This window comes from Poecilia mexicana, unplaced genomic scaffold, assembly GCF_051168715.1.
Source record: "Poecilia mexicana isolate PSO_F unplaced genomic scaffold, ASM5116871v1 scaffold_16, whole genome shotgun sequence".
Lineage (NCBI taxonomy): Eukaryota > Metazoa > Chordata > Actinopteri > Cyprinodontiformes > Poeciliidae > Poecilia > Poecilia mexicana.
Window position 1 is genome coordinate 28,179,902 of NW_028263385.1, and position 11,230 is coordinate 28,191,131.

Below are 11,230 nucleotides of genomic sequence, written 5' to 3' on the forward strand. Positions count from 1 at the left end.
TAAATGTTATTCACCACAATATAATTGAATTTAAATGATTATTTTTTGTTTATTGCAAAGTGCCTTGAGATAATGTATTGTGAATTGGTGCTACATAAATAAACTGAACTGAATTGAATGTTGGATCTTCTACTTAGGATTGTGTTACTATCTTTGCAGGACTTCTTTTACATTGGCAGCACCACGTCAGAGGACAAAAGTTTCAACAGGAGCAGCAGTCAGTAGATGTGTTTCCCTTGCAGATGTACGCAAAACATGGTCAATATTCTGCTAATGTTGAAAAAAAATGTTGTGTTTGTATTGTTTCCGCTAAATAAACACAATAAAGAAATTACACGTGAATAACTGTTAACGCGACAAGTCATTAAAAAAAATATTCCGCCATCATCCTCCAACTGCTTCCTGTCGTTTTCTTCTTCGCAGTTTACGCCAGTGACAAAATCAGGTTGTTGATCATGTGACTAATGAAAAAAGTGTTTTCGGTGCAGTTTCGGTCATTTGGACAAGAAACTCTCCACATCTTCACTGCGTTATGAATCAGCGGTCAATTCTCTGAATGTGTGTGAGTAAAAAGAGGCCAATAAAGTGAGATCAGCTCCGAAGACGGTAGAGATGGGAACAGATCACAGTGAGTCAGGAACCGAGGTGTTAAAGTCATTGGCGCTTTTCAATCAGGACTGAAAACATTTCTGTTTACTGCAGCAAAACCATTATGACGTGTTTATCACTGAATTTCTCTAATGCTTTATTTTTGGTTTCATTTTTTTAGCTGTTAAATTTTGTTTCATGTTCTTTCTTTCCTTTCATTAATTTCGTGTTTTTGATGCATTAGGTGTTTTTAACGTGTCTAACTTCTGTTTCATAATTTTTCTGTAATTCACTCAGTAATTACTCAGTACATATAAATGGTATTTTACAAATGGACTCGTCTTGCCTGATGGAAGCAGATTTTTCGGCTCCTGCCGATTTGGGGCGCCAAGAGCTCGGTACAAATCTGTAAGTTGACAGACAGTTCGAGGAAAATCTTCATAATATTTTTTTTAATTTAAAATCAGTAAATGCTTAATTGAATAATTTCTGCTCTTAGCACTGAAGCTGTGTCTGCGTGTGTTCACATTTCATGCACACTGTAACTGTTTATAGGAATGAGCCAATATCCCCCCTGATCATCTCTCAAAATAGAACAAATAGATTTAGTTCTATTCTTGACATGAATCAAAATTAAAACCTAAGGCTGTTTTCAAATCAGAAGCACAACAATATATACATTGATACACCTTTTTAAGATGTATTAAAAATCAGATAAGTGTCAGAGACATGAGCTTTAGTGCAAAAAGGAAATTAATAGTCTTCATTTTCATGTATTATAGTTGAAATGAGTCAAAATTGGACTTGACTGGTGAAATACAGGAAAAACAGTAATTTGAATCATCCAGGAAAAGCCTGATGGTTAAATATCTACTACTCCTCCCAACGGTTGCTATGCCTACATCTTTAAACTTGCACCTGGAAGCGGGCATCCAAATAAAACTCTACCCAAAGCCTCATTAAACTCCGGGTCGGCCCTGTCAATTCTATCATCAAAAACTTTGCAGTTTTTCAAAGACTGAAACATTTGAATCAGCTAACATAACCCAAAAACAATTTCCCAGCTGACTTTTTTTTTTTATATTAAAAAGTTGTTCAAACATTATCCAACCATCTTGTTTTCATGGTGTATTGGAAAAAAAAAAAAAAACAACAATAAAAAACAGCTGTCCTTCCATGTGTAATCGCTTTAAGTTGTATTTCTTTTCACGCAACGTCACAGAAATGGTCACATCAGCTGACAACAAAAGCCCTGCGGATTGCCGCGCGAGCGCGTATGAGAGCACTGACCGGAACCGCTGCCGCACCTGCAGCCACAGCCGCCCGTCACTAGTCATACTCCGCGCGTTTGTCCCCTCTGTCAGCGCTCATGATCTGCTTATGAAATATGCATCAGCTCTCTCCCAAACACGGCTGCTGCTGCTCCAGCTTCACCTCCACTCCGTGTTTTCGCGCCCACTGTCGCGCCTGCTGTCAATGAACATCCAGCGCGTCCTCTCTGGCTTCTACGTTTCCACGGCTCCTCCCCCTTTCTCTCTGAATTTTTTTTTTCATTCGCCCCCCACTCTCCTCCCTCCTCTCTCTCACTCTCTCTTTTTCTGTATCTCTCAAAGCTTCCTCCTCTCCCCCCACTCTCTCTGTCATTGCATCCATTTTTGTGCATTTAAGAAATCTCCAAGAATTACCAACCTGGAGGAAAGCGAGCTAAACAGAGTGGCAGAGGGGGGTTCGGGGCTCCAAAGGGAAAGCAAACAAGGACGCGCCGGGTATCTGTTATTCCAACATGCGAGCGAAAGCCCTCTGAAGGATGGCAGCGATGGGTTAGACAGGATTTACCATGTCTGCTTAGTAAAAGGCAAGAGTTATTCTTTTTACACTGTATTTTCTGCTTCCTCCTCTTCCTCCCTCCCCTGGATTGAGGGTTATAACCTACAATCTGGGATTCTTTCCAGAGAAATCTAGTTTATTTTCTTCTTCTTTTCGAAATGTTGATGAGTAGTAGTAGATACGTTTGGCGTCCCAATCCTCAGCAGCTTGACTCTTATTAAATCGCACTGTGACAGCTTTAACAGCTGGCAGGATGAACATTTTGACGCTTATTTTCTGCACCACAGTGAGCCAAAGAAAAAAGAAAAGAAAAATGTGCATGACTACCCTGCTAATTCAGACGTCATGCCGTGTGTGCCTTCTCCTAACCACCAGTTTAGAACATTGACCAGACGAATAAACATTTATTTACTATTATTTTTATTATTATTTGATATTCTTTCAGCGACCGCTTGGTAAAAGATGTCCGCTCCACACGGGCCCCGGGGCGGCCCTGGCCCTGCTGCCGCCGCCGCTGCTCCCTCAGCGGCCGGCGCCATGCCGGAGATGCCGGACCTCAGCCACCTCACCGAGGAGGAGAGAAAGATCATCCTTGGTGTCATGGATCGACAGAAGAAGGAGGAGGCTAAGGAACAGTCCATGTTAAAGTAAGAAAAAAGGCGGAAATGAAGAGAGAATGCGGCTGCTGTTTTGGGAGGGGGCGGGGAGGAGGGGGCTTGTTTTTAGCTACCGTGATCATTTCTGTCCCTCAGTGTGGAAACTGGAGGGTCATGTTGGCACCCTCTCTTCCCCCTGACATCCAGCCCATTCATTCTGGACCTCTAGCAAGAGACTGTCAACTTTACCTCCATAACTCTCTTATTGAAATGTCTCATTTTTACGGCAGGGTGTCGCTCCACAATGCGGCACTCGTTTGTAGTTTCGCCCGCACTTTTGTTGTAACTGTATTTAAGCCTGTATGTACTACAGTGGGCTGGGTGAGCAGCGACGGCCGCCATTTTCACGTAAAAAACACGCCAAACCGCCTAACCTTTCCCCACCAACGTCACCGAGATTACACAATGTGACACTGGAAAGATCATTCCAGGTGTCCTTTGTGGTGTTGTGCCCAGTTTCCAACGTTAAAGTGTGGGCAGAGAGCCTGCTGTACCCCCCTAACCCGCTTCACCCCACCCTGCTCCGCTCTGCCTCTGTACAGATGTCGCTCGGAGCTATTTCAGCACCGCGGTGCTGTCCGCTCTGAGCCTCTACTTTTTAAGGTGGAGCGGAGCGTGTTTTTTTTTTTTTCTTCCGCCATCATTACTTCATAACCTTATCTGTGCAGGCGAATACACTGGATTCATGACTGAATATTTCACCCCCCCCCCCATCGTCTCGACATGGTTGTGAAAAGATTTGTGTTGTATTTTTCTTTTTTGTCGCTGAACTTTAGGTTCCCAATGCGAACTAGATTAGCAAAGAGGAGATTTAGAGGTGGTGACCTTAAATGTGTCCATCCTGTTGATTTTTCTTTAAATTTGTACTTCTATGTCGACAGAGTGCACGTGCTTGTGTACTCAGCCTTGAAGCGAATATGTGTGTTATTATTTTTCAGTGCATCGTTGGTAACTTCAGAGTAAGAGTTTATTTGAGAAATATAAGCCAGATTAGCATAGTTAGCACCACAAAAGCAGCAGAATTTAACTAACTTTTGAGGCTAACTATTCGAAAACATTGTTCAAATGCACTTATTAGGCTAATGAGCAGTCCAGCATCTTTATTTTCCATTTTTTGTTTACTCCGCAGCTCAAATTCAGTCATGTTTCAATCAAAACTTTCTATGGCTTCCATTGAATAAAGTTCCTTACATAGTAAAAAATGAACAGAAAACACAATGAAACAGAAATATCTCTGAATCAAAAGCTGAAAAACACAACCACTTTAAAAGAAACTAAAGAAAATGTGAACATACTAAAAGTTATACATTAAAAGCCTTTTTAAAAACGAATTAAAAAACATCTCTGTGAAGACTTTAGTGGTTTGTTAGAGAACAATAGTGAACAAGCCAGCATTATTAAAACTAAGGAACACAACAGACAGCTCAGCGATATGATGAGGTTGTGATTTAAATTTAAAGTCAATGTCTTATGAGTTCAATCCATTATTTTAAAATAGAAAAGAAACAACCAAGACATTGGCCCTCTAGCTTAATTGTGAAGCTGTGGGGGCAAGAAAAGATCTACTACAGAATCTGTGGACAGGATATCTTTTTGCTTCTGCACTCCACAAATCTGGCCTGGTTGGAAGAGTGGCAAGAGGAAAGAAAGCCACGACAAGTCCCAATGCAGAAACAAACATCTAGGGGAAGGTCAAAGGTCATATAAGACAAAAACCAAACTTTTGGGCCAACAGGCCAAAACATGTGCATAGATGAAAACTAATACTGCACATTGCTCTAACACCGCGCCAACCGTGGACCAGTGGTGACAGCATCATGCTGTGGGGATGTTTGTTTAACTGGGTCAGAGTTGGTGGGAAAGTGATGCAGGTAAACTCAGGACAAGTCTGGAAGAAAACCTTCAAGAGGCAACAAAAGACCTGAGACCAGGGGCAGAAGTTCATGCTCAGTTTGATTCTCAGACACTTTATTGATCCCAAAGGGAATTTAAATTGATGTAACACAAATCCTTTGAGATTCTTCAAAGAGTTATTGTAGATGGTGATAGCTGTGGGCCAGAAGGATCTCCTGTATTGCGGTCTGTATTGCAGCGAATCTGAAGAAGCCTCTGACTGAAGACACTGTGTTGTTGTATGTGACAATTTCTACTGAATTAATTCTTATAGATAACATTTATAGCCTTCAATCAGTTTATTTGTGCATCGTAAAAACATTGTAGCCATCAACTTTGAAACCAGCATCAAACATTACATTTTGTCAAACACTTATCACCAAAATCATCAAATCATCAGCCATATTGATCAATTTTCAATTTGTTATGAGTCAAAAGCAACTCCTAAACAGATCAGGTTTTTAGCCTGGATTTAAAGGAACTCGGTGTTTCAGCTGTTTTGCAGTTTTCTGGAAGTTTTTTCCAGATTTGCAGTGAGTAGAAGCTGAATGCTGCTTCTCCGTGTTTGGTTCTGGTTCTGGACATGACTCATATATTCTTTTATAAAGTTCAATGCAATGATTCACAAGAGAAGCACAAAAGCTATTCATAAAAGAATACAGATGAAGATATATATATATGTATATATATATTTTAGCTCTAGGCTGTTTAATTCCATATTTGTTCTCCTACCACTAGAAGAATGATCTTTTTTGTTCTTTTTTTTTCTTAAAATGATGTAATTAAGATGAGATCCTGTGGAAGAATAAACTCCACAAACTAGTGACTGAAAAATTGGAGAAGCAAGAACACCGGCACCCTAAAATGCCACACACACTACAACGACGCTAATCCAGCTTCTCATTTCTAGCAATGGATGTCGAGCTTCTAGACTGAGGCGGTTACCACCAAATCTGTGCCACTCAGTGAAGTGTGAGAGATTCCTGCCACTATCTAGCGAAGATTGTTTGTGATGCCGTCCTTCCAAAGCTGCGCTCCTGAAGGAGGGAAAGTTGTGCAATCCCCTGCCTCGTGCAGCTGCACGATAACCATGACTCATGTACTCTAAGACGCAGCTATAGCCTCAGCCGCTGCAGTATACGTGCCGTGTGATTCACCCAGGCCTTTTCCGCCCGCTTTCTCTTTCCATTTCTCCCTCCTCATGGGAAAGAGAGAGAGAGAGAGAAAAAAAGAACAGCTGCACGTTTTCTACCCTATTTCTGTTTCTCTTAGGGTTAGAAGGGAGTGGTCTGTTTTTAGGGTGATATTCCATATCATACCGAATGCAAAAGGAATCGTTTTGAATTTGACTCGATTTGTTTTTAGAGTTCTCAACGCACACACACACACACACACACACACACACACACACACACACACACACACACACACACACACACACACACACACACACACACACACACGGAAGCACAAACGGAGAACAACTCAGAACTCAGACGCCAATAAAAAGGATATAGACTATGTGGTGTGACATTTTCTGTTTGATCCAAAAGTTTCATCTGGAGGTGATGATTGTACCCTGGGAAATCTGGGTAGTAGAACACAATCTGTTTTTGTGTTAGGCGCTCCTTTCAACTGTTTACCGGAAGTAAAAAAAATAGGTGTACAATTTCATATCCTGTTGCGAAATGGGATAAATCAGTTATTTATTTAGTTATTTATTGCGAGTTGTGTGTTGTGAGCAAAATGTCACCACAGCCACATCATATCGTCACTTTTCTAAAATGATAACGGCTTGTCTTTTTTTGCCACAAGTGATTTTTCCCCCCGTTTTTTGCAAACAATATCGCCACCTCTTTCTTTCCAAAAGATGTTTTAGGGGGGGAAAAAAAACACTTTTTTTTAGGAAGGTGACAATATTAAAGAACATTAACGTAGACTAGAAACTAAATAACATTCAGACATTTTCTGCATACCTTTTCTGGCTCAGCGGCTGCATGGTGGCACCATGCAGTGGAAATAAAATGTTTTTGGTTTGGATTTTCCAGAAGATTTTTTTTTCTTCTAAGATTTTTTGATATCTTAGAAGCAAAGTCTTTTCTTTTTATATTTTATTATTTTTTTTTTTTTTACATTTTAAATCACAATCACCACAGTCGTTTGACGTCCCCTGTCTTCTCATAATTGGTGACTCATCCTGACTCATCAAACAGTAAATCCCCACTTTTTTTAACCTATGAATCACACAAGCATAACATGTCCTGGAGGAGCTTTAAAACGCTCAGCCCCGCAATAAGGTACAACCGCGGCGGATTAAGTTGTCATCGGATCGTTCGCGGCGTTTCCAGCAGTGTCAGAAACAAACTCCCACGTCTGGCTTAGCTCACGCAAAGAGCGACAATCCAGTCTCCCACAAAAAAAAAAAAAAAAAAAAAAAAGAAAGGAAGAAAAAACATAAGTTTTTTGGTTTGGTGCTGAAAAAAAAAAGGAAGTGGAAAGTCCGAACGTTGAAGTGCGTAGTCTAACCGAGGGAATCCTGAGAGGATGGAGGGATGGAGGAGAGGACGAGAGGAGCCTCTAGCACGCAGGGCTTGCCAACTTACTGTCATCTCTTCGGAGGTGCTACAGAGAGTGTGGACGGAAATCCAGCAATGCTGACTTGCATGTAATTAGCTGCTCTCCGCCTGAGTCGACTCATTCTTGCTGCAGTGTGTGTGTGTCCGTGTGTGTGTGCGTGTGAGTGTGTGTGTGTGTGTGTGTGTGTGTGTGTGTGTGTGTGGTGGAGAGAAAAAAAAAAGAGTTCATGGTGGCGCTCAACACGTCAGTACAACATTGCAACTAACCCAACAATGCGGTTGGCATTTCTCGTATCGTTTATCATCTATCGTGATACATTTCGTAAAAGAATTTAGATTTATCCTTGGGATTAATGCTTAGTAAACTGTCCGTGTTGTTGGGATTGTTACTTTTACTCACTCCTCCACTGTTTGTTCAATGAGATTATCAATATATTTGGAAATACAATCAAAAGCAGTTATCGTGAGCAGTTTAGTGCTATAAATAACACTTCTTTATGTGACTCGTATCCTAAAGAAGTGTGTTAAAAATGTATTTCAAGAGCAGTATTTGTGCATGTGTTGCTTTGATTGCTGTCATGCATATCATGATAAAACCTCAAGTCCATATGTATAATCCACCCCCAACACAACATTATAACAATTTTCAGCCATGAAAATAAAAAAGAAAACAGTCTTTGGAATGAACTCCAGGTAGAGACGCTGGGCCATAGAGGAGCTTCTTTTGAACTTAGCTGCTGCAGTGCATCGTCACGGTGATAATGATTACGGGAAGCCCGGTCTGCTCACCCACACTCTGTGTGCCCTCCAGCCAGGCATCAGCTGTTTTGGGATGGGCTGACCCACAGAAAGCCTGGGGCTCAACTTCTCCTTTCTTCTTGGGTCTCCACTCCTTTCAGGCTGTTTGTTGGTTTGGTGTGAGTGAGATGGAAACATAGTAAATATACATACATATATATATATATATATGTGTGTGTGTGTGTGTGTGTGTGTGTGTGTGTGTGTGTGTGCGTTTGTTTGTAATACCTTGTGGGGACGATTTTCCTGACATATACTACGTTGTGGGGACCAATTGCTCGGAGCCTGGTCCCCACGAGGGGAAACCCTGTTTTTGGGTCAGGGGTCAGAGTTAGGGCTAAGGTATGAATTGAGTTTTGGTTAGGGTTAGGTATGTGATGGTTAGGGTTAAGAAAAGGGTAAAGGTAAGGTTTAAGCTGTAGAAATGAATGGAAGTCAATGGAAAGTCCCCACAAAGATAGCAAAACAAACATGTGTGTGTGTGTGTGTTCATCAGGAAAAGTTTGTCTTCCTCCCTGAGACGAGGTCTCACAGATGGAGGAGAGCTTGTCGGTTCTAAAAGAAGCTCCTCTGACTGAGAGGGCTGCTCTGCCGTCTAATTGGCTGCTCTCCCAGTTCAGCTGACCATGACGATGGATACAGTAGTAACTGTAAGACTGCAGCGTTGTTTAGGTAACGGAGGTCTAAACGTGGCCTGGTCGTGCTCAGCACAGGGCGCTTTCACACCTGGTTGTCCTCTAGATTTGGTTGGATTAGGCTCACTTTAACACTGTACTGTATCAAAACAAAACAACAAACCCTTTGAAAAAGTCGTTCACCTTCTTGCCTGTGGTGGCGCCGCACCAAGGAAGGAACTACTTTGTTTTTCACAAAATGTAAACAAAACTGGAGTAGCGTCAGATTTTTAGCGAGTGCATGATTTCTCTTTTGTCCTTGGCCAAAAAACCTCAAGCCATTTCTGCCGCTAACGCTGAACACGAGCCTTTGTTTTGGTTGTATTTACCCAGAATGCCCTGCGCCACAGTTCACCTCCTGCTTTTGGAACGGTCTCCCGTCCGCTTGGCGTTCACATATTCATGCATTCAAACTGCGCCAAAGTTCACTTCAACCGAACAGAGAGCGATGTTTTAAGGCGGACCAGGCTTCGCTTCAGAGTTTTGATTGTGCATTCACATGTCCTCAAGCAAACTGGACTTTCTTGGAGTTCGACCAAAGTGGGACTGAACAGGGCTGGTGTGAATGCGCCCTAAAAGTCCACCGACTTGGAGCGTCAGGATTACTCCTGTAATTCAGCTTTGCTCATGCATAATTTTCGACCATGTAATATACACATGAAAAAGGCTGGAAAATGACCATAAATATTTAATTGACAGAGGCATCCTAAATTGAAGTCAGAAATATTGCTAAAGCTCCACAACATTAAATCTTTATTACTTTGTTTCCTCTTTGTGGTTCAAGAAACCCACAACTCTGAGTGTTTTGAGTCCACTGAGTCAGATGGGGTTTAATTCAACATGTAGGGCAAGATGTTCTGAGGACCAGAATAGGCTAACGCTACCAGACTGCAGCTTGTTTCTGTTTGATTCTCACTACGTGGCACGCGGCCGTGTCTTTACGTTGCCATGAGAGATTTATTACCGAAACAGGAGATCTGATGATATGTGAAGTTAGGACAAAAAAAAAAAAAAACACAGAACGTCACAGTGCAAAACACGGCAGCATCATGCTTTGGGGATTCTTTTCCGAGTTGATGGGAAGATGAATTTAGCCAGACACAGGAAAATCCTGGAAGAAAACAAGCTTAGGGATTACTGCCATGATAAAAAAAAATAAATTGTCATGTTCTAGCAGATTTACCACTTAACCATGTAAGTTTTAAATTTGTTATACATTATTAGAAAGCATGAAGAGGAGCAAATAAATAATGTTCATTTTTAATGTAAGAAAATAAGCAATTTATTGCCTAAAATGCAAAAACATAGCATTCCATGAGTGAATGCTTGATTATTTGTATCAAAGGCTAAAAGATTTGTTTAACCTTTTATTAATTTATTTTATTTATTTTTTAGCTGAAGCTAAAACTAAGCTAGGCTACTTGAGGAGTTCTGGGTAGGTTATGCTTTTTCTTAAAAATCTTAAATACAAAATGTATATATTTTTGTGTAGTTTTGCCGTACTTACTGCTCTGAGAATGTTGATCTGTGAGCAAATTGTCTTTTTTTGCCTGTATACTCCAGTTGACGACCAATCGATTATTAAATTAGCTTATGATTATTTCAATAATCGATTCATCACGATCAATCCGATTAATCATCTCAGCCCTAAACAAGTCGGAATCAAAGTCCAGATTATAAGCCAACTTTGAATATGAGGAAAGCTTGAATGTACATGATCAGGGACTCTGAAGTGCATGTGTCAGGCCACGCAAATAACTCTTAGCTTTAACACAATAGCACACACCACACTTTTCAGATTTGTTTTGCAAAAAAACAAACAACCCCCCCCCCCACAAAATTAAAACCACACATTCACAATTATACACTGCTGTAATGAAGTGTGTGTATGAATACTTGTAACCACAGAATGTATTGAGCTGCTAAGCTAGTTGACACTGTTATCTATAGCCGAATGTTTGCAACCTGATTTCAGGGTCACTTTAAATAATTTTGTTTTTTTTTATCATTCCAACTGTAAACTGTGATTCGTTTGCTATTTTTATCCTTCGTTTCAGGCAGTTGGTAGAAGAGTGGATACTATTTAAAGTACAGCTGCAGAATTGCAACTTTAGCACAGCGTTCAACATGACGTGCGCTGACCTAAAATTAGCCGTGATTGATCACATCCCATTTCCTTTTTTTTTTCCCATTCACCCTAGTCGTCCCTCACCAAACA